Below are 20,523 nucleotides of genomic sequence, written 5' to 3'. Positions count from 1 at the left end.
CCGGTGTCTTCAGTCCCACTGGTGGAAGGGCACCAATCAAGAATCCAACCTATCCAGCAATGGTACGAGCGCCATGGGTATCAGGTTGGCGACTGGAGCCTGACTCTGTGCCGGCGTCAATGAAGACTGGAAGCCCTGTAGCGCTTTAACAATGGCCTCTTGGACCATCCAGTCCAATTCCTCACGGAAGCCTGGGGCATGTAACCCCAGCCCCGGAGTAGGAGGTAGTGCTGGTGTAGCCGGAGGATCCACCGGTGAAAGTGGAGTCGCGGCTCCCGGCATCAATGAAGGTGGGGAACGCCTCGATGACCCAGTCTCAGAGGAGGATGGGGGCTTCTCAGGACAGGGTTTTTTTTTACTGGGAGGCTCTATCAACACCGATGCCAAAGGCTTGCCTGGATCAGTGGATTGAGCCTTATGATGATGGTGCCGGCGTTTCTCTCGATGTTCACCTCTGTCCTTCTCTGGAGGCGAGGACGAAGAAGTGGACGACTTTGGAGCAGTCAGCGTTGGGTGGGAAACACCTGAATCGATTTGCTGACGAGAGGTTGACGGCGTCGGCTCAAACGTCGTCGAGGTCTACTGAGTCGGTGGTTTTGCCTGGAAAAGAAACTCCATCTTTTCTGAGCGGGCCTTGCGATTCTTTGGCGTCATTTGGGCACATTTGGTGCAAGTTAGGACATCATGGTCCGCCCCCAAACACAACACACAAATCCTATGCGGGTCTATGATGGACATTGTCCGAGGACAATCGGGGCCCCGACTAAAACACGATGCCATGGCTTCGACAAAAATTTAGCCGTGGTGTGGACGATGGCCAATAGGCCCCAAAGGGAAAACTTAACGGGAATCGACTGCAATGGAAGGTAAAGCCTTACCTTCACGACCGCGGGTAAGGAATTGATAGGGGATCCAAGGATTGGGTAGAATTTTTGAAAATTTTAAAGGAAAGTTCCTGCGTGGAAAAAAAGAGACCGAAGGGGGAACCCTGCTGGATGTAAGGTTAATGCCATGCTGGGCATGCCCAGTAGTGCCAGTCAAAGTTCTAGAATCTTTGACAAAAGTGTTCCATAATTGGGCTCCATCCTGATGATGTCACCCATATGTGAGGACTACCATCCTGCTTGTCCTGTGAGAAAGAAAAAGAAGGAACATTTAAGAAGAAAAGAAGTTTGACAGCACCACTTATTCTCATGAGGTGATAGCGATGGTTTCCTCCCTCAGTTGAGCGCCTTTAGTCCTGCAGCTTTGTCAGATGTGAACAACAAAAAAAAAAAAGGCGAAGCAGTTTGAAGGATGTGGGAGACTCGGCGGTGAAGGCCTTTGCCCTCTCTCCTCCTAGCTGGAGACCCAGTCATTCTCTCAGCTACGGAGGGCTGACTTCAGGTAAAAACAAAAAAAAAAAAGAGAGTGGAAAGAAGGTAGGGGGGTTATATTTCTCTAAGTCTTCCTTACTGGGTCGTCCCTTGATGTGAGTGGTTGGCGTCTTTTTCTTTCTTCTCTTTCACTTCTCTGGGGAGTTTAGGTGCGGAGGTAGCGCCGGCTTAGTGGGTTGAGCAGCCTTTGCCTAGGTCCTGCTCCCAGGCTTGGACACTATGAGTTAGGTCGTAGGCTATGGCAGTGTTTTTGCACACTGGAGTGTGTGCATTCTTGCCGCGCGATGATGTAGTAACATTGATGTGCACATGCGAGCCTACTTGTGCTCACAAGGCCACAGCCTGTCTTTTCGTAACTGAGTCGCATACTGAGCCTGCTTGTGTGTACGGAGCCTTGACTTGATGGCGTACTAAACGCCTGCTTGGGGGCATGTACTTGATTGTATAGGGAGCGTTTACTTGAACACATACTTCAGTGCACATATTCTAGGGCGAGTATTTTATTTGGGGACACAAGAAAAACGTGGTGGTAGGTGCCGCTGACAAAGAAGTCTAAGCGTTTGGCAATCTGTGCTGCTTGCCATGTAAGGGCATTAAAGCCGGGGATTTCTGTGAATCTGTGCCTCCTACTGATTTTGCCGACTATGGGCTATCCCCTCAGACAGAGAGGACTGGAACTGAAGGCGAAACAGGACATACTCGGTCAGAGGTTTATTCAAAGTAAAATACCAATCAATTAGGAGTTGCAAGAAAAAGCAAGTGGGGATGACTGAAATGTAATGATTAGTGCACACAGTGTAATTGCACGTTAAAGAAGCATAGCCATGTCAATGTTGCTTTGTACTTTCAAAAGCAATCTAATCAGCATAACCATGCCAAAGTGCCCTCTATTTTCCTTTGTTGCCAGCCAAGTTACCATGTTACAATGTTTCAATGTAAAATAAGGCAGACCCTGCCCTATTCACTGAGTTATTTGTAAACCGATGTGATATCTCGATCGAATGTCGGTATATAAAAGCAATTAAATAAATAAATAAATAAATATACACATACACACACCGTCAATAGAAATACTCTGTTTGTTCAAACAAACTAAACCTAATCCTTTCATTTTCTTTCTCTCCTGGTCGCCTGCACTGAAGGTAGTCCATACCCTGTCTCAATTTTTAGATTAGGGCATTTGTGGCTGGGGGTGATTCTTTTTGGTCACCCTATGTAGAATGTCATTTTTCTTCCCCTCTTGGATGCAATTCAAGAGTTGTTTGACCTTGAATGAAGTGCTCCAGAAGCAAATTTTTGAAGGGGGGCACACTTTGGTGGGTCTGTACCCCATGGTTCCAAGCGGATCACCATTCCGGTGGTAGGAAGGGCAACTCTAAAGGATGCTCAGGATAGTAGAATGAAAACTATCCTTAAGTAGACCTTTGAGGCCATTGTGATGAATTTCCAATTTGCCTCTTGTTCCCTGGTGGTTCGGGCTAGTCTTCATTTCTCTTGGGAGACTGATGTGGAGTCAAATAGCAAAGTGGTGATGGAACCGGGAGCTGCTGCCTTAGTTGATGCAGGCTGGGACCTTGTTCGCACTACCGCCAGAAGGGTGGCTTCTATAATATTGGCTGGGCATCAGCTGTGACTGGGAAATTAGTCGGCAGACACAATTTCTAAGTCTACTCTCATGAAGTTACCCTTTAAGGGTTCTCTTTTATTGCAGTGAGTTGGAGAAAATGGCATTTACATAGAAACATAGAAATGACGGCAGAAGAAGACCAAATGGCCCATCTAGTCTGCCCAGCAAGCTTCACACATATTTTCTCTCATACTTATCTGTTTCTCTTAGCTCTTGGTTCTATTTCCCTTCCACCCCCACCTTTAATGTAGAGAGCAGTGATGGAGCTGCATCCAAGTGAAATATCTAGCTTGATTCGTTAGGGGTAGTAGGGGTAGTAACCGCTGCAATAAGCAAGCTACACCCATGTTTATTTGTTTTACCCAGACTATGTTATTAGCCCTTATTGGTTGTTTTTCTTCTCCCCTGCCGTTGAAGCAGGGAGCTATGCTGGATATGCGTGAAGTATCAGTCTTCTCCCATGCCGTTGAAGCAGAGAGCCATGCTGGATGTGCATCGAAAGCGAAGTATCAGGCACATTTGGTTTGGGGTAGTAACCGCCGTAACAAGCCAGCTACTCCCCGCTTTGTGAGTGCGAACCCTCTTTTCTTCTCCCCTGCCGTTGAAGCAGAGAGCTATGCTGGATGTGTGAAGTATCAGTTTTTCTTCTCCCCTGCCGTTGAATCAGAGAACTATGCTGTATATGCATTGAAAGTGAAGTATCAGGCTTATTTGATTTGGGGTAGTAACTGCCGTAACAAGCCAGCTACTCCCCTCTTTGTGAGTGTGAATCCTTTTTTCCACATTTCCTCTTGCTGTTGAAGCAAGATCAGAAGAGTCCCAGGACCTTCATTTGCCAGAGAATATCAAGCAGGCAGCATGTCCCTTTGGGGCAAGAGGCCGCGCTAGAGACTACAGGCGTATTCCTCTTTATAGGAGAGCAAATTTCAGAGATCTCAACCTTTTGCTCCAGAAAGCCTTGGAAGAATGCTGGCTCTCGGAACGGTGCACCTAGTTCTTCACAGTGAAGATCTGCAGCCTCACCTGCTGGCACAGAGATAGATGGACATCTATCTCACTTATTTCAGAGGTAGGTCCAGATCACGTCGGGCCATTGGGAAGTGATAAAAGAAGGCTATACTTTGGTGTTTCTTTGCTTTCCTCCAGAGGCCTTTATGGTTTCTCCCTGCAAATCCCTATGGAAGAGAGTGGCGGTGGAGACTAACTTAAGGAGGCTGTTGGGCTTGAAGGCTGTAATTCCTGTTCCCAAATTGCAAGAAAACACGAACCACTATCCCATTTATTTTGGACGTACCAGGAAAGGAGGGATCCTTTCAGCCCAAAGGAGTCAATTGACATTTGTGTGTAACTCATTTCTGTATGGAAACTCTGCGCTCTGTATTACTGGCAGTGCAAGTGGGGAAATTTTCTTGCCTCTAGATCTGCTGCAGGTATTTCTGCATATTCCCATTCGCAGGGAACATCAATGGTTCTTGAAGTTGCCATTCTAGGACATTATGATCAGTGTCAGGCCTTGTTCTTTGGGCTGGCCACAGCACCCAGGTTATCTAAGATCATGGTGTTAGCGGCATCCTGGTTCACCTACGTCTGGGTGATCGGTTGATTCAGGCCAGAAGCATGGAAGAGAGTCACCTGGCTCCTTGCAGGTTACTCTACTACAAGAAGGCTGGGTGGTGAACTTGGCTGAAAGCGGTTTACAGCCATCTCAGACATTGGAGTAGCCCGGTGTTTGTTTTGATATGAAGCCGGGCAGAGTGTTTTCTGCCAGAGAGTTGTATTAGAAGTCAATTGCTCGAGTTTAAACCCAGAAAGGGGCCTTTCGTCCAATAGAATGCTTTTGTTCCTTCAGAATCTGAGTTTCATGGCAGCCACCTTCGAGGTTGTCCCCTTGGGTGAGAGATCACTTGAGGCCTCTTCAAAGCACGTTGCGTTTTGGTGGAGTCCGCAGTCTCAGGACTATATGGTGAGGCTTCGCTTGCCATCTCAAGGAGGGATTTTCCTGTGAATCGCTAGAAGGGTTAGTATTTGACAGATGCAAGCCTTCAAGTTTGGGGGGCTCACTGTCAGGAGTTGCTGGTGCCAGGTCACTGGAGCATGGAGAATCATCAGTGGAGCATTAATAGTTTGGAAGCACTTGCAGTTCGACTGCCGTGCTTAACATCTGTCAAGTGTTTAGAGACTCAGGCGGGCAGGATAATGTTGGACAATGTAGCAACTGTGGATTTCATTCATTATCAGTCTAGAACCAAACCTAACAATTGACAGAGGAGATGGATGTTGCTCTGCCATAGAATGAGCACATCTTTTAGATATATTAGCCTTCCATGTTACTGGAAAGGGCAATGTAAGGGCCGTCTTGCTCAGGGTTCCAAAGTTCTTTAGTTGAAGAAGGGATCTGAAAGTTGTTGAATGAATGATCTCATTCAGGCATGGCCGCGGGACAGTTTTTACATCATGGCCACTACTAGGCATGATTGTTTGAAAGATTGCAATAGAATCCCTGCTTCTGGTGGCCACGGATTGAGCCCGATGGCTGTGGTATGCCAATCTGCAGTAGCTGCTGGTGGACAGGCCTCTTAGGCTACCGCCCAGCAAGGATGTATGGCTGTAGGGACCCATTCTACATGACAATGCGGGTCGATTTTCTCTTAAACCTTGGCCCTTGAGAGGACTCAGGTTATTGAAGCTTGGTTATTCTGCTGCAGTACTTTCACTTTGCATCGGGCTAAAATAAAAAATGTGTTTCTATAATCTCGGGCTTATGTGAGAGTTGGGCAAGTTTTTGAGGACTTATGTGAGGAGTGAGGTTCTCAGCCTCTCAAAGTGGAAATTTGATTAATTTTGGAATTTTTCAGGTCAGATTGCTTAAAGGCTTGGCCCTTAACTCCTTGAAGGTTCAAGTGGCAGCACTCATCTGTTCTTGGTGGGTTTTGTCTCCCCATCCAGATGTGTCTCGGTTCGTGAAGGAAGGTTAAGCATCTTCATCCTCTCTTGTGGCTACTAGTGTCCTTATGGTAACTTAATCTGATTGTGGACTCCTTTCGAGTCCTACCTTTTTAACTGCAACATAGCTTCTTCTTGAAGGTTCTTAACCCTAGAAAAACAATCTTCAAGGTAATTTGCTCAGGACGTCGAGTTTTCGAGCTGCAGGCTTTTTCTTGCCGTGAGCCATTCCTGCCTGAGGCTCTGGGGTCGGTACATTTCATTTCATTTCATAAAATTTATTGATCGCCTAACACAAAGAAGGCCTAGGCGATGAACAAAAATACATACATAATAAAAACAATTATGAACATACACTTCAGACAAAAAATTTTCACAGAAACTGGAGAAAAGTACTACCACATACTGTTATCTATGTCCCTAGATCAAGTTATTTATTTGTCAGTTGACATTAACGAGAACTCATAGCAATTACTCTACTGACATTATTCTCATTTTTCTAATAACCATGTTCTCACATTCTTTTCTCTGATAACTGAATTACACATACTTCAGGCTGTTACATATTATTAGCACGGTGGAGTAAAAACTCTTTAAATTATAATTTAAATCTTTTAACATCATTCAAAGACCTCAATTCCATCGGAATGAGATTCCACTGCGTTGGAGCTGCTATGGAAAATGAGGTCTCCCTCGTACTAAACAACTGAGCTTGTCGAACTGAAGGGATCTCTAAAAGATTCAGTTGAGAAGATCTCAAACATCTTACAGGTTTATAAATCCATAATAATGCATTAAGCCAGTATGAAGAATCTGAGGCAAGAAGCTTATAAACTATCATGTCAATTTTAAACACAATCCGCTCAGTAACTGGCAGCCAATTAAGCCTACATAAAGTAGGACTCTGCCTTCTTTTGGCCCAAAAGTGGTTTCGGAATTTCATTTGACTCTGTTTACTTCCCTGGCCACACTGGAAAGGAATTCAGAGGAGAGTGAATATAATCTCTTGCGTGCTCTGGCTGTCAAGTGGCATCTGATTCAGTACTTATTTATTTATTTAAAGAGTCTTCTATACCGATGTTAGTCGAAACATTACCTCTGTTTACATGGAACAAAAGCAACGGAAATTACAAGTAACAGGGGAAAGGTAGGGGGTACAAAAAACCAATAGGAGAGCAGAGAAGCATAGGAACAATTAAACAAGTGAACTATAATGTCATAAGAACAAGGTCATAGTCAAATTCAGGTCATGATCCATCACAATTCAATATTCATCAAGGGTGTTGGGGAAAGGCTTGTTTGAATAGCCAGGTTTTGAGCTGGGCTCTGAATTTGGTGATGCAAGGTTCAAGTCTGAGGTGGGTTGGGAGTGAGTTCCAGTGCATAGGTTCAGCAATGGAGAGCGCCCGATCCCTTGTAGCTGTGAGGTGTGCTTTCTTTAAGGAAGGCACATGGAGGGACCCTTTGTTAGTGGTCCTTGTCGGTCGATTCGAGCAGGCAAATTGGAGGGGATCTACCAGCCAGTTGGAGTGATGGGAATATAAGGCTTTATGGATAATGGTCAGGGATTTAAAGAGGATGCGGGAGGGAATAGGGAGCCAGTGTAGGTCCTTCAGTATAGGGGAAATGTGGTCGTATTTGTGAGCATTGGAGAGGGTTCTGGCTACAGTGTTCTGTAGCATTTGGAGGGGCTTTAAGGAGGAGTAGGGTAGGCCAAGAAAGAGGGAGTTACAGTAATCCATCTTGGATGCCAGTGTAGCCTGGATGACAGTGCGGAAGTCACTAGCGTGAAGGAGAGGTTTCAGGTTTTTTAAGACTTTAAGTTTGAAGAAACCCTCTTTGAGAATGGCACTGATATGTTTTTTGAAGTTCAGTTGTTGGTCGATTAGGACCACCAGGTTCCTTGCGCAGGACTGTGCATAAGGAATCTTGATAAGAGTCAATTGTGAGTGCGGGATTGGTAGGGGGGTGATGGGATATGAGTAGGAGTTCAGTTTTGGCAGTGTTTAGAGCAAGGTGGAGGTTGGTAAATAAGGAGTTGATGGCAGCGAGATGGTTTCCCCAGGATTCAAGGGTGTCAGATAGGGAGTCTTGAATGGGTATGATGATTTGCACATCATCAGCGTAGAGAAAGAATTTGAGGCCAAGTTCTGATAAGAGTTTGCACAAGGGGGTGAGGTAAATGTTAAAGAGGGAGGAGCCTTGGGAGACTCCTTGGGCGAGGGCGTAGAGGGAGGACTCAGCATTGCCTATTTTCACGGTGAATTTCCTATTGTCAAGGTAGGATGAGAACCACTTAAGGGCTGTGCCGGAAAGGCCAATGTTGGTTAGGCGGGCAAGGAGGTGGGGGTGATTTATGGTGTCAAAAGCTGCTGAAATGTCCAGTAGAGCAAGAACGTAGCTGTGACCTTGATCCATTCCCCTGAGTAAGTAGTCTGTCAAGGAAAGTAAGAGGGTCTCAGTGTTGAGGTGTTTATGGAAGCCAAATTGAGAGGGGTGGAGAAGGTTGTGAGTTTCAAGGAATTCTGTAAGTTGCGAGTTGATGACCTTCTCCAAGATTTTTGAGATGAAAGGGAGATTGGAGATAGGGCGAAAGTTGGCAGGGTCCTTGGGGTCAAGTGTGGGTTTTTTGAGCAGTGGTTTGACCACAGCATGCTTGAGTGGGTCAGGGACAATGCCTGAAGAGAGGGAGCAATTGATAACATCTGCAGTGGGTTTGGAAATGATGTCAGGTATGGTGAGGGGAGGGCTTTGGTGGGGATAGTGTCTGATGGATGAGTCGCAGGTTTCATCTTTTTGAGGATAGATGTGATTTCAGTGGATGAAACGAGTTCAAGGTCGTTAAAGGAGGACAAGGGTGGGACAGTGCCTGTGTCAGCTGGGAGCGAGGAGGGTTATTAACTTGGAGGTTATTAATCCTCTCAGTCAGTCTGGTCAACTGTGCTCCATGGCGGAAGTATAAAGGGTGAGCCAGCGGCGCGAGCAACTATAGTCCATTATTGGATTATGGAAGTCATCAGCGGTTGTCCTTACACATCCTTCCAGGCATTCCGCTTGATCGTTTGGGCTCAGGAAGACGCCGGCCTTAGCATGTGTGATGTTGCTGAGTCCCTGGACAGCTTTGGTACATCCCACTGGTGTGGATTCGCCTGCTGAGTGAACAGGAAGGAGAAATTCCTACTTATGTGATTATAATTAAAATAAAATAAAAAAATTTCCTTTCCTCTAAGGAAGGCAGGCTGATCTACAATACACCCTCAGCTACCATCTTGCTTTTAATTTGTCTTCTAGGTACGGACGACACTGATTATTATATCTGTTACTCATTTCAGGATTGGTAAGTGTCATGACCAGCTCTTTAGCTTAGTAAATGTTAGCTCTTTTGACTGAGCTCAGAGTTCTCAATTTGTTAGAAGTATGAGCATAGTTTGGCTTTTCTAGAGAATACTTGTAGGCTGATGTTGGGACAGGGCTATATATCCTTGTCGTCAGCTTTTACTCTGTCTCCACCTGCTGGTAGAGGTACATAACCCATTTCTGTGGATTGACCTGCCTGAATGCAGAAAAAAGGAAATTATCAGGTAAGTATTAATTTTTCCTTTCCTTTTCCCTGCAGAGAAGGAAACCAAACAGCTGTTTGAGATGTGGGTCACAATCCCTATGTGACCATGGTTTGCAACACCCCTGAATACAGAATTCGTACATCACAATGGGAGATAGGTCACTGCCCAGGACACCAAACTCTTCCTGCCCTGTTAGGATTTAGCACAGTGAGTCCTCCTGATGGAATAGAACCAGATGTTCCTGATGTTCTGGATAATGCTCTTATAGCTTCCTTTTTATTATAATGTGATTTATCCGCACAATGTCATTTCATATTCTCTGGCTCTGGTATTAAAGAATATTTTCCAGTTTGATTTGAAAACCCTGGGATCTATGGAGGAAACTGATTCTAGGGGCAACACAGAGGGAACAAATCTGGCATTTCTTGGGGAAGAGGGGTCCTGGTGCCCTCTTTTCCATGATAAAATGTTAGCAGAATAAATCCAGCTGAGATCTAATGCATCCCGAGCCCCTCCACGTGTCTCTGAGTGTTTCTGGTTTGTGTTTCAGATGCCGGTGACGTTTGAGGACATCGCTGTCTATTTCTCCCAGGAGGAGTGGGGGTATTTAGATGAAGGGCAGAAGGAGCTTTACAGGGAGGTGATGAAGGAGAATTATGAGACCCTCATCTCCCTAGGTAAAAATTGCACTATCTGCATGTTTAGTGGACTCATGGGCTGATTTACTGAAGGTCGTTTGTGACTTTTCTCCTGTCTCCAACTTCAGCATTGCTCTGGGTCTTAGCTGGCACCTGAGATAGGTTGTTTGTCTCTTTTCACGCGAGACTGGCCCCTGTGAGAAAGTCTAGGAATTTATCTCAGATGTCTTACACGAGGCACCTGCTAGGGAGCATCCACAAAGTTTCTCAAGGGACTTGACTGAGCCCTCAGCAGCAGGACCAGGATACAGAACTGAATGGGCCAAATTTTAAAAGCGTTACTCGCACTAAAAGATGAATACGTGGCCGCACGTGAGCGACATGAATTTCAAAAGCTGCTAATCACTTGCTCGTGCTAAAAAAAGGGGCAGGGCCAGAAGTTCAGTGTGCAAATCCGGCGGCCACTGCTCGTGGTGCACTGTTAGCTGCGTATATTTCCTGCTGCTCCTGATGAGGTGTAAGTCTGCAGAAATCACTTTTTAGGATTAACACAATAGGGTGAGGGGTCTTGCTCAACTGGGGGGAGTGCAGGACGAAGAACTGGAAGGGTCTGGATGACCCTGAGATAGACTGGGCATACTGGTGGGCTAATGGGTAAAACTGGGAATGGCTTTAACCTGAGCAGGTTTTAAAATCCTCTTCCCTGTACGCGTTAAAGCAGACAAATTCTTAAGGAAGAAATGTGCTTTACATCTGCTCGAGTACACATGCTGGGCGTATTTTACATCATACACAGGTACTTGTGCACGTGATTTAAAACTCCAGCGTATCTTTGCTCACTCGCCCCCAGGTGCACGTACGGTCGCGTGCAGTCTTGTTTTACAATTAGCTGAATATGAGCAGCAGGATACAAGAGGTCTGAGCTTGCTTCATGACTGTCATTACCCTGTGACATACTTAGCCATGCACTGATATAATAGGGAGGTTTCAGCTTCTCTGCATATTTCTAGCTGTCTCATGGCCATTTTTCCCTTTTCCCCAAACTACGCAGCCATTCTCCTTCCTCTTCCTGACGCTAACCCTATCCAATCTCATTCCCCACTTCTGTCCATTGGGAACATCAGGGGGCACTGTGTGATTGTTTGGACAGCCTCCCATATTCTCCAGCTCTTTGGCCATTTTGTCTTCTGCCTTGTCCATTGCTTTGCAAAGTTTTCTTCCTCTTATTAAGCCATCACCTCTCACCCTAAGAGAATCTCACTGTCTTTCCTGTCATCACACCTGCCCTTCTCTGAATATCGATTTCAGTCCTGTCCCTCCATGGTAACTCTCATCCTTCCCCTCCAAGTGTATCCAAACCCCACTCTCCTCCCTCTTCTCTCCCACTCAGGTTTTATCTATGGAGTATCCGCTCTGTTTCCCGCAAGCTCGCCTACGTTCATGAGCTCTTATCTCTCATTCTCTCCATCTTCTCTCTCTCTTCTGTGTTTATCCTGCTCTTTTTTATATTCTGTTACAGTTTTCATCTCCAACACTTCCATGAGGTAATTCCAGGCATCCTCCACACTTTCTGTGAACAAAAAATATCTCTTGATATTATTCCTAGTCTCTCCCCTTGGAACCTTTGCTCTACAAATTATTTTCCATTCAGAAGAAGTTTACTTCTTGAGCATTATTACCTTTCAGGTAGGTAAGTGTCTCTATCATATCTCACCCTTTCTCCTCTCCTCTAGGTTATACGTATTTAGGAGCTCATCTCAGAAGGCTTTTGGTGCAAACCCCATTGTTAGAAGTTTTTCATGGTTACTAGTGGTTGGTCAGAAATGCACAGTGGTATCACTGTGTGACACTGCCAGAGCAGTGAATATAGGGTCAGAAACCCAGATCCATTTGCATGGTCACTAATGCGTGATTAATGTCTTCTTCTATCACCAGCAAGTGATGAGGTCACACAGCACATAAAGGAGGAGAATCGAGAAGAACATCCTATGGCACAAGGACTGATCCCAAGAGAGTCCGGAACTGTCTTTGAGAATGTTTCACAGGTGACTGAGAGGAGCAACACAAGGAATAGTCAGCAAGAGTCAGAGAAGAAGCAGAGAGACCCTGCAGGAGACTCATGGGATGGAGTCACTGCATGTGAGATGGAGGTCAAAGTCATCCCTGAGCACCAGAGACACATGAGCACAGAGAGCCCCTTCCAGAGTAATAACCGTGAGCAAAAGACTTCTGATCTTCATCAGAGGGAGGGGAATGGGGAGAAATCCTTTCTGGGTGACTACGGTCGTAAAAGCTTTGGTGAGGAATCACATTTAATCTTGCATCAGAAATCCCACCCCCTCCAAACACTATTTCTATGCAATAAATGTGGGAATAGCTTCAGTCAGAAGAAAAATCTAAAAGTGCACCTAACCCTACATCAAACAGAGAAACTCTTCCCCTGCAGTGATTGGAGGAAAAGTTTAATTAGTAAGTATAAGCTAAAACTACATCACAAACTCCACACTGCCAAGACACCCTTCTCTTGCACTAAAGGTGGAAAATGTTTTGTGAGGAAGAAAAACTTCACACAACACCAACAAATCCACATTGGAAACAAACCATTTACCTTCACCGCGTGTGCGAAAAGCTTCCGTCATAAGGACAGGCTTCTGTTGCACCAGCGCATCCACACAGGAGAGAGACCATTCTCATGTACTGAATGTAAACAAAGATTCACTGAGAAGAGTGCCCTCATAAGTCACATGGGAATCCATAGAGGGAAGCGACCATTCTCATGTAGTGAATGTAATAAAAGCTTCCCTAAGAAGAGTGCCCTCACAACACACATGAGAAACCACACTGGTGAGAGACCATTCTCATGTAGTGAATGTAATAAAAGATTCACTGAGAAGGGTAAGCTCACAAGACACATGAGAATCCACACAGGGGAGCGACTATTCTCATGTACTGAATGTAATAAAAGCTTCATGCAGAAGGGTCATCTCACAAGTCACATGAGCATCCACACAGGTGAGAGACTATTCTCATGTAGTGAATGTAACAAAAGCTTCTCTCAGAAGAGTACCCTCACAAAACACATGAGAATCCACACAGGGGAGCGACTATTCTCATGTACTGAATGTAATAAAAGCTTCATGCAGAAGGGTCATCTCACAAGTCACATGAGCATCCACACAGGTGAGAGACTATTTTCATGTAGTGAATGTAACAAAAGCTTCTCTATGAAGAGTACCCTCACAAAACACATGAGAATCCACACAGGGGAGCGACTATTTTCATGTCGTGAATGTAAAAAAAGATTCACTCTGAACGGTGCCCTCACAATACACATGAGAATCCACACAGGGGAGCGACCATTCTCATGTAGTGAATGTAATAAACGCTTCACCCAGAAGGGTGCCCTCACTATACACATGAGAATCCACACAGGGGAGCGACCGTTCTCATGCAGTGAATGTAATAAAAGATTCACTGAGAAGAGTACCCTCACAAAACACATGAGAGTCCACACCGGTGAGCAACCATTCTCATGTAGTGAATGTAATAAAAAATTCACTCTGAAGAGTGCCCTCACAAGACATATGAGAATCCACAGTGAGGAGCGAACATTCTCATGTACTGAATGTAGTAAAAGCTTCACACAGAAGGGCGCTCTCACAAAACACATGACATCTCACACATAGGAGAGGCCATTCTCATGCATTACAATGGAAGGCCCTTTATTAGGAAGCAAAATCTTTCAAAACACCAGAAAATCTATTTGCCCCACTACAAACCATTTACGTGACCTGAGTGTGGGTAAAGCTTCCATGCTAAGCAGTCACTTAGGGGTAGATTTTCAAAGCATGCATGTGGCCATCCATGTGCATGTGGTTCCCCGCGCGCACACATGGATGCACGGATTTTAAAACATGCTTGTGCTGGATTTTAAAATCCGCACACATGTGCAGGCGGCACAGGCAGGGGGCCAAAATTTAATAAAATACGTGCGGCGATGTTATTGGGCCTTCCACAGTTCCCCCTCAGTCTGCTGCAATTAAGGAATGGACTGGGAGGGCATTCCATACCCTGCTACCCACACTTCCTCCCTCTTTCCCACTCCTCACCATCCCCCAAACCCTAACCTACCATTTCCTAAATTTGTATTTTATTACTTATTGATCTTCCAGAGCAGAAGCAAGTGTGAGAAAGCCTTCATTAATAACTTTATACCAGAAAATCCACACAGGACAGAGACCATTATCTTGTACTGAGAGTGAGAAAACCTTCATTAATAACTATATACTAATCTCACACCAGAAAATCCACACAGGAGAGAGACCATTCTCATGTACTGAGTGTGAGAAAAGCTTCATTAATAACTATATACTAATCTCACACCAGAACATCCACACAGGTGACACGTGATGACATATAACAAATGATGCAATCAAAGACCAAGAAAATGTGCCAGAATGATACAGGAATTGTTTGAATTATACTGAGTGCCACGGGTCTGATGCATCAAGACACTCCCCGGCATAGAACTCCCCATGGACTCCAGCAGGAAATTCCCTTTCACACAATGCGAGTGCTAAGAGGGCATTAGCAGTGAATTGGAGAGACTAAGATCAGACTCAGCCAGGGCCACTTTCACCCAGCAGTCTCCTCCATCTCTTCTGCCCCATTAATCTGATGCTGCTGCAGCTTTACTCCTTGTTGGCTGATGGGAGGGCAGTCACATGCTGCCTCCTCGCTCTGGCCCATGCTGACCAATGCACGCACATCTCTACCTTCTTCCAGCCCCTGCAGGACCATGCAAGAGCAGCATGAGGCTACTTCCACCTTCTCACCCTTACAGGTGTTGTGCCCATCGGTCGCAGGCGGCTGTGACCTCTGCTGCTCACCTCTGTTCTCTCCACTGTTTCTAGTCTGGGGAGGAAAGCCGTCTCTGCTTCTCCACGCCGACCCTCATGGCGTTCCTAGGATGGCGTGGGCACTCCTGGCAGCCATGTTACTTCCGGGGTAACCTAGGGCACACGTGCGCACGCCTGGCACCTTCTTGACCATATCAGGGCGGGAACCTCGGGGGGGGGTCCCCACTTCATGACGTCACCCGCTTCTACTACTTAAGCTCAGCTGACCTTCAGTACGACAAGTTAGCAAGGATTCCTGCCCTGCTTATTCCACCATTCTGCGACTCCTGTTGCTGTTCCGGTCTGAGTGTTCTCGGTACCCGCTCCTCGGGGGCATCACTCACACTCAGGGCTATCTACTCCTCAGAGGGCCTCTCTCACTGCCTCTGCTCTCTTCCAGCTAGTCCTGCTTCGTTCCTTGGAAGACCTGGCCCTGCTTCGTTCCAGGTCTCCATGCCTACGCTTCAACCTACTTCTTCTGGGCCAGGCTAATTCAGAACCGCTTAACCTAACTTACAAATAAGCAGGGATGCAGAGGACTGTGCCTGACACCTAATACCCCCGCACGATTGCTTTCTGCTGGCAAAAGATAAGGTGACCTCTGGCACAGTCCACTTTCAAGGTGTCTCTTACTACGTGGCTGTCCAGTAACACAGCAAAGCAATAGATAAAAGGACTGACCCAAGCAAGCAGGAGAAGACTGATGGACTGAGGCGCTGCCAGCCTGCACTTCTCTGCACTGGACTGTTTACCTAAGACATATGTCAGGCCGTATTATTATTATTCCTAATATCTAATGTATATTCTGATTGATTACCTTCTCTGATTATTGCAATCAGCCTTTTAGTGTTATTTGTACCAATCCCCTTTGTCTAATTATTCCTATTAGCTAATAATAAATCCCTACCTGGCACTCAGGTGTTCTAACTCAATGTGTGTGTGAGAGAGAGAGAGGAGTATTAAGGTAAGCCTTGTCAGTTACTGGTGCAAGCCCTGTCAGTCACTAATATAAGGCGAGTGATCCTAGTCTCAGTCTGAATCTGGAACACCCCTCCCTCTCATTCCCACCCCCACTGCCTCTCTGTTTCCCCTGTGGATTAAGCAGCTCTCACCTCCCAGCACACAGGGGAGTTGACAGTGAGGACTTTTACTGCTGGGCTGCCAGAGATGCAGAAGTTAGAGCAGCTGGGAGCTACTGCCAGTGAGGAGGGGAAAACTGAGCAATGGTCCCACCAGTTCTCCCTGTACTTCCAGTCACAATAGGGGAGGTGAGGAGGGGGAAGGGGCAGATTGGCCTATCGGGGGATCGGGCATCCCCTAGTGGGCCGGTCGCACTAGTCACATGGTCTGCCGAGCATGGCGGTGACAGAGCCGTGCACGGCATACCACATGGTGTCTCTGGGGCCATCCGGGGTGGCAAATCCCCGGGCCAGTCGTCAGCGGGAATCTACCCCTGGGAGGGGGCCTCAAGAAGGTTGCAGAGAGCTGTGCTAGCTGAGGTCCCAAACCCTGCCCTTCCTTCTCCATCTATAAAGTGCCAAGGGAACATTAATTTTAGTGTCTAGTCAAGTCTTACAAGAGAATGTAGAGGTCCATATAAAGCAGGATTATCTGTTAAATCCAGTGGGAGCACTGAGAGGAGAGAATCACCTTGCTGGGGGCTGGAAAGAATCAGTAAGTACTACTTGGAGACTTTTTAAACTTAAAAATATTGGGGAGAACTAAAGTATTGGTGTAAATTAATTAGTGTGATGTGTGTTTTATTTTAAATAGGTAGTCGGAAAGTCAGGCAATATTGACTGGGTAAGTGAAACATCAGGGCATGCTAGAGAGATAAAGTTCCTAGATGGAATAAAAGACAGTTTTATGGAGCAATTAGCTCAGGAACCGACTAGGGAGGGAGCAATTTTAGATCTAATTCTCAGTGGAGCACAGGATTTGGTGAGAGAGGTAATGGTGGTGGGGCCGCTTGGCAATAGTGATCATAATATGATCAAATTTAAATTGAGTGGAAGGGGAAGAGTATGTACATCCACTGCTCTAGCACTAAACTTTCAAAAGGGAAACTGAAAAATGAGAAAAATAGAAAAAACTGAAAGGTGCAACTACAAAGTTAAAAACATGTGCGACAGGCATAGACATTGTTAAAAAATACCATCCTAGAAGCACAGTCCAGATGTATTCCATGCATTAAGAAAGGTGGAAGGAAGGCAAAATGATTACTGGCATGATTAAAAGGTGAGGCTATTTTTATTAAAGATCTTCATTAAAAAATTGGAAGAAGGATCCTTCAGAAGAAAACAGGATAAAGCATAAGCATTGGCAAATTAAATGTAAGACACTGATAAGACAGGCTAAGAGAAAATTTGAAAAGAAGTTGTCCATAGAGGCAAAAACTCACAATAAAAATATTTTAAAATATATCCAAAGCAGGAAGCCTGCAAGGGAGTTGGTTGGACCATAGATGATCAAGAGGTTAAAGGGGCACTTAGAGAAGATAAAGCCATCGTGGAAAGATTAAACGATTTCTTTGCTTCAGGGTTTACTGAAGAGGATGTTGGAGAGAGACCCATTCCGGAGAAGGTTTTCATGGGTGATGATTTTGATCAACTGAACCAAATCACAGTGAACCTGGAAGATGTGGTAGGCCTGATTGAGAAACTGATGGGACACAGCCAACATGGATTTACCAAGGGAAGTCTTGCCTTACAAATTTCCTACATTTTTTTGAAGGGGTGAATAAACGTGGACAAAGATGAACCGGTAGATGTGGTGTATTTTTATTTCCAGAAGGTGTTCAACAAAATCCCTCATGCGATTTTTCCAAGAAAACTAAAAAGTCATGGGATAGGAGGCAATGTCCTTTTGTGGACTGCAAGTTGGTTAAAAGACAAGAAACAGAGTAGGTTTAAATGGGCAGTTTTCACAGTGGAAAAAGGTAAACAGTGGAGTGCCTCAGGGATCTGTACTTGGACCAGTGCTTTTTAATATATTTATAAATGATCTGGAAAGGGGTTCGACAAGTGAGGTGATCATATTTGCGGATGACACAATATTATGTAGAGTAGTTAACTCTCAAGTTGATTGGGATGAATTGCAGGAGGACCTTGTGAGACTGGAATATCGGGCTTCCAAATGGCAGATGAAATTTAACATGGACAAGTGCAAAGTGATGCTTATAGGAAAAAATAACCCAAGCTATAGTTACACAATGTTAGTTTCTATCTTAGGAGTTACCATCCAGGAAAGAGATCTAGGCGTCATAGTGGATAATGCATTGAAATCGACAGCCCAGTGAGCTGTGGCAATCAAAAAAGCAAACAGAATGTTAGGGATTATTAGGAAAGGAATGGAAAATAAAACAGAGGATGCCATAATTCTTCTGTCACTCCATGGTGAGACTGCATGTGGAATACTGTGTGCAATTCTGGTCACCGCATCTCAAAAAGGATATAGCTGCACTGGAGAAAGTGCAGAGAAGAGCGACCAAAATGATAAGGGGCATGGAACGGCTTCCCTATGAGGAAAGGCTAAAGAAGTTAGGGCTGTTCAGTTTGGAGAAGAAACGGCTGAGGGGGGATATGATAGAAGTCTACAAAATCATGAAAGGACTTGAACAAGTTATGTAAATCGGTTATTTCCTCTCTTAGACATTAGAAGAACCAGGGGGCACTCCATGACATCAGCAACTAGCTCATTTACAATAAATCAAAGAAACTTCTTTTTTCACTTCCCACATAGTTAAACTCCAATTCATTGCCAGATGTTGTGGTTTCAGCAGTTAGTGTTACTGGGTTTAAACAATGTTTGGATAAGTTCCTAGAGGTTAAATCCACAAACTGCTATTATGTATTTAATAAGCAATAGTAGCTTGTGATCTATCTAATGGTTGGGAACTTGCCAGGTACTTGTGTCTTGGATTGGCCACTCTGGAAACAGGATATTGGGCTTGATGGAACCTTGGTCTGACCCAGTATGGCATTTCTTATGTAAAACCCTGCAGTTGGCAGACCTATGGTCGAAGACAGAAAAAGAATGAAGAAATTGGAGAAATTCCTTATCTGGGTACCACCTGTCCCTTTTTGTACAATTCTACACCGCACTTGATTGAATTTTCTTCTACCTTGGTGCCAAAAGATACAGGAACTGATTGGCTTAATTTGGGCTGGATGCGGCGAACCCCTGACTGGATGGTGCTTCGATTGGTGAAACGAGAGAAAGAGAAGAGGAAACCAGCCTCACCCAAAATGGCCGACTGCATGGGAGTTGGAACTGCAGAAGGATGTGACTCAGCTCTAACTGTTAAACTTACTGCTGCAGAGGCCTCGGCTTGGATGAAAGATTGTCACATATTTCTTCTCAAATCGAGGAGTTTAAATCGTCTTTATCTGACATTACTCCGCCTCGTGATCATGTTGAGAGGCAAGTGTTGACAGTGGAAGATGATGTATTGTAACTGGAGAGGCGTGTGCAGTCATTAGAGAAAGAAATGCAGGAGAAAACGCTCAAGATCACAACTTGGAAAACAGAGCCCGCAGGTCTAACATCAGATTTGTGGGGATCGTTGAGGATGAAAATTCGGTTAATGTGAGTACCTTTTTGGAGGACTGGCTCTTGGAGGAACTGGGCCAACAAGAACTGAGAGGAAAAATAATCTTTGAAAGGGCCCATCATTTAGGACCGAAGCAACAGGAATGGTCCCGACCAAGGGCAGTTAGTAAGTAGCACACTCAAAACAAATAGGAGAAAATTCTTTTTCACTTAATGCACAATTGAGCTGTGGAATTCATTGCCAGAGAATGTGGTTAAGAAAATTAGCATAGCGAGGTTTAAAAAGGTTTAGACAAGCTCCTGGAGAAGAAGTCCCGAAACTGTTATTAACCAAGTATACTTAGAGAATAGCCATTGCTTCTCAATGTGTGATAGCAGCATGGGAACTATTTACTGGTTGGGATCTTGCCAGGTGCTTGTGACCTGGATTGACCACTAATGGAAGCAGGATACTGGGCTTGATGCACCCTCAGCCTCACCCAGTATGGCAATTGTTATGTTCTTATGTTGCATATCATCCCTAGTCAGGTTGCATTTGTGGTCTGGTGGCAGGATAGCATATATTTTGCTGCTTTAGCTGCTGTTTATTTTCTTTATACAATGAGATTATAGAGAGTTTCTCCTGCTCATTATATAAAGTATAAATCTGAGCTCCCAGTCTTCCCTCCTGGGCCCGTGCTCCTGGAGAACTATTCTCAGTGCTAGAGGATACCACATCATCCTGAGGGTAGGTCCTAGCTCCAGGATTGCTTCCTTCCTCATCAGCTGATGCTCTCCTTCCAGGTATAATGTATGAATCTGAGCTCCCAGTCTTCCCTCCTGGGTCCCTGCTCCTGGAGAACTATTCTCAGTGCTAGAGGATACCACATCATCCTGAGGGCAGGTCCTAGCTCCAGGATTGCTTCCTTCCTCATCAGCTGATGCTCT

At 45.2% G+C, this 20,523-nt stretch overlaps 1 protein-coding gene across 1 annotated transcript in view; it reads left to right on the top strand.

Annotated features, from left to right (window-relative positions):
* LOC115083579 (oocyte zinc finger protein XlCOF6-like) overlaps positions 1 to 20,523 on the top strand; it is a 396,491-nt gene that overhangs the window by 219,678 nt on the left and 156,290 nt on the right. The window lies entirely within an intron of this gene.

Source organism: Rhinatrema bivittatum, chromosome 2 (genome assembly GCF_901001135.1).
Source record: "Rhinatrema bivittatum chromosome 2, aRhiBiv1.1, whole genome shotgun sequence".
NCBI classification, from domain to species: Eukaryota; Metazoa; Chordata; class Amphibia; order Gymnophiona; family Rhinatrematidae; genus Rhinatrema; species Rhinatrema bivittatum.
This window is presented reverse-complemented; position numbering and strand designations above follow the sequence as displayed.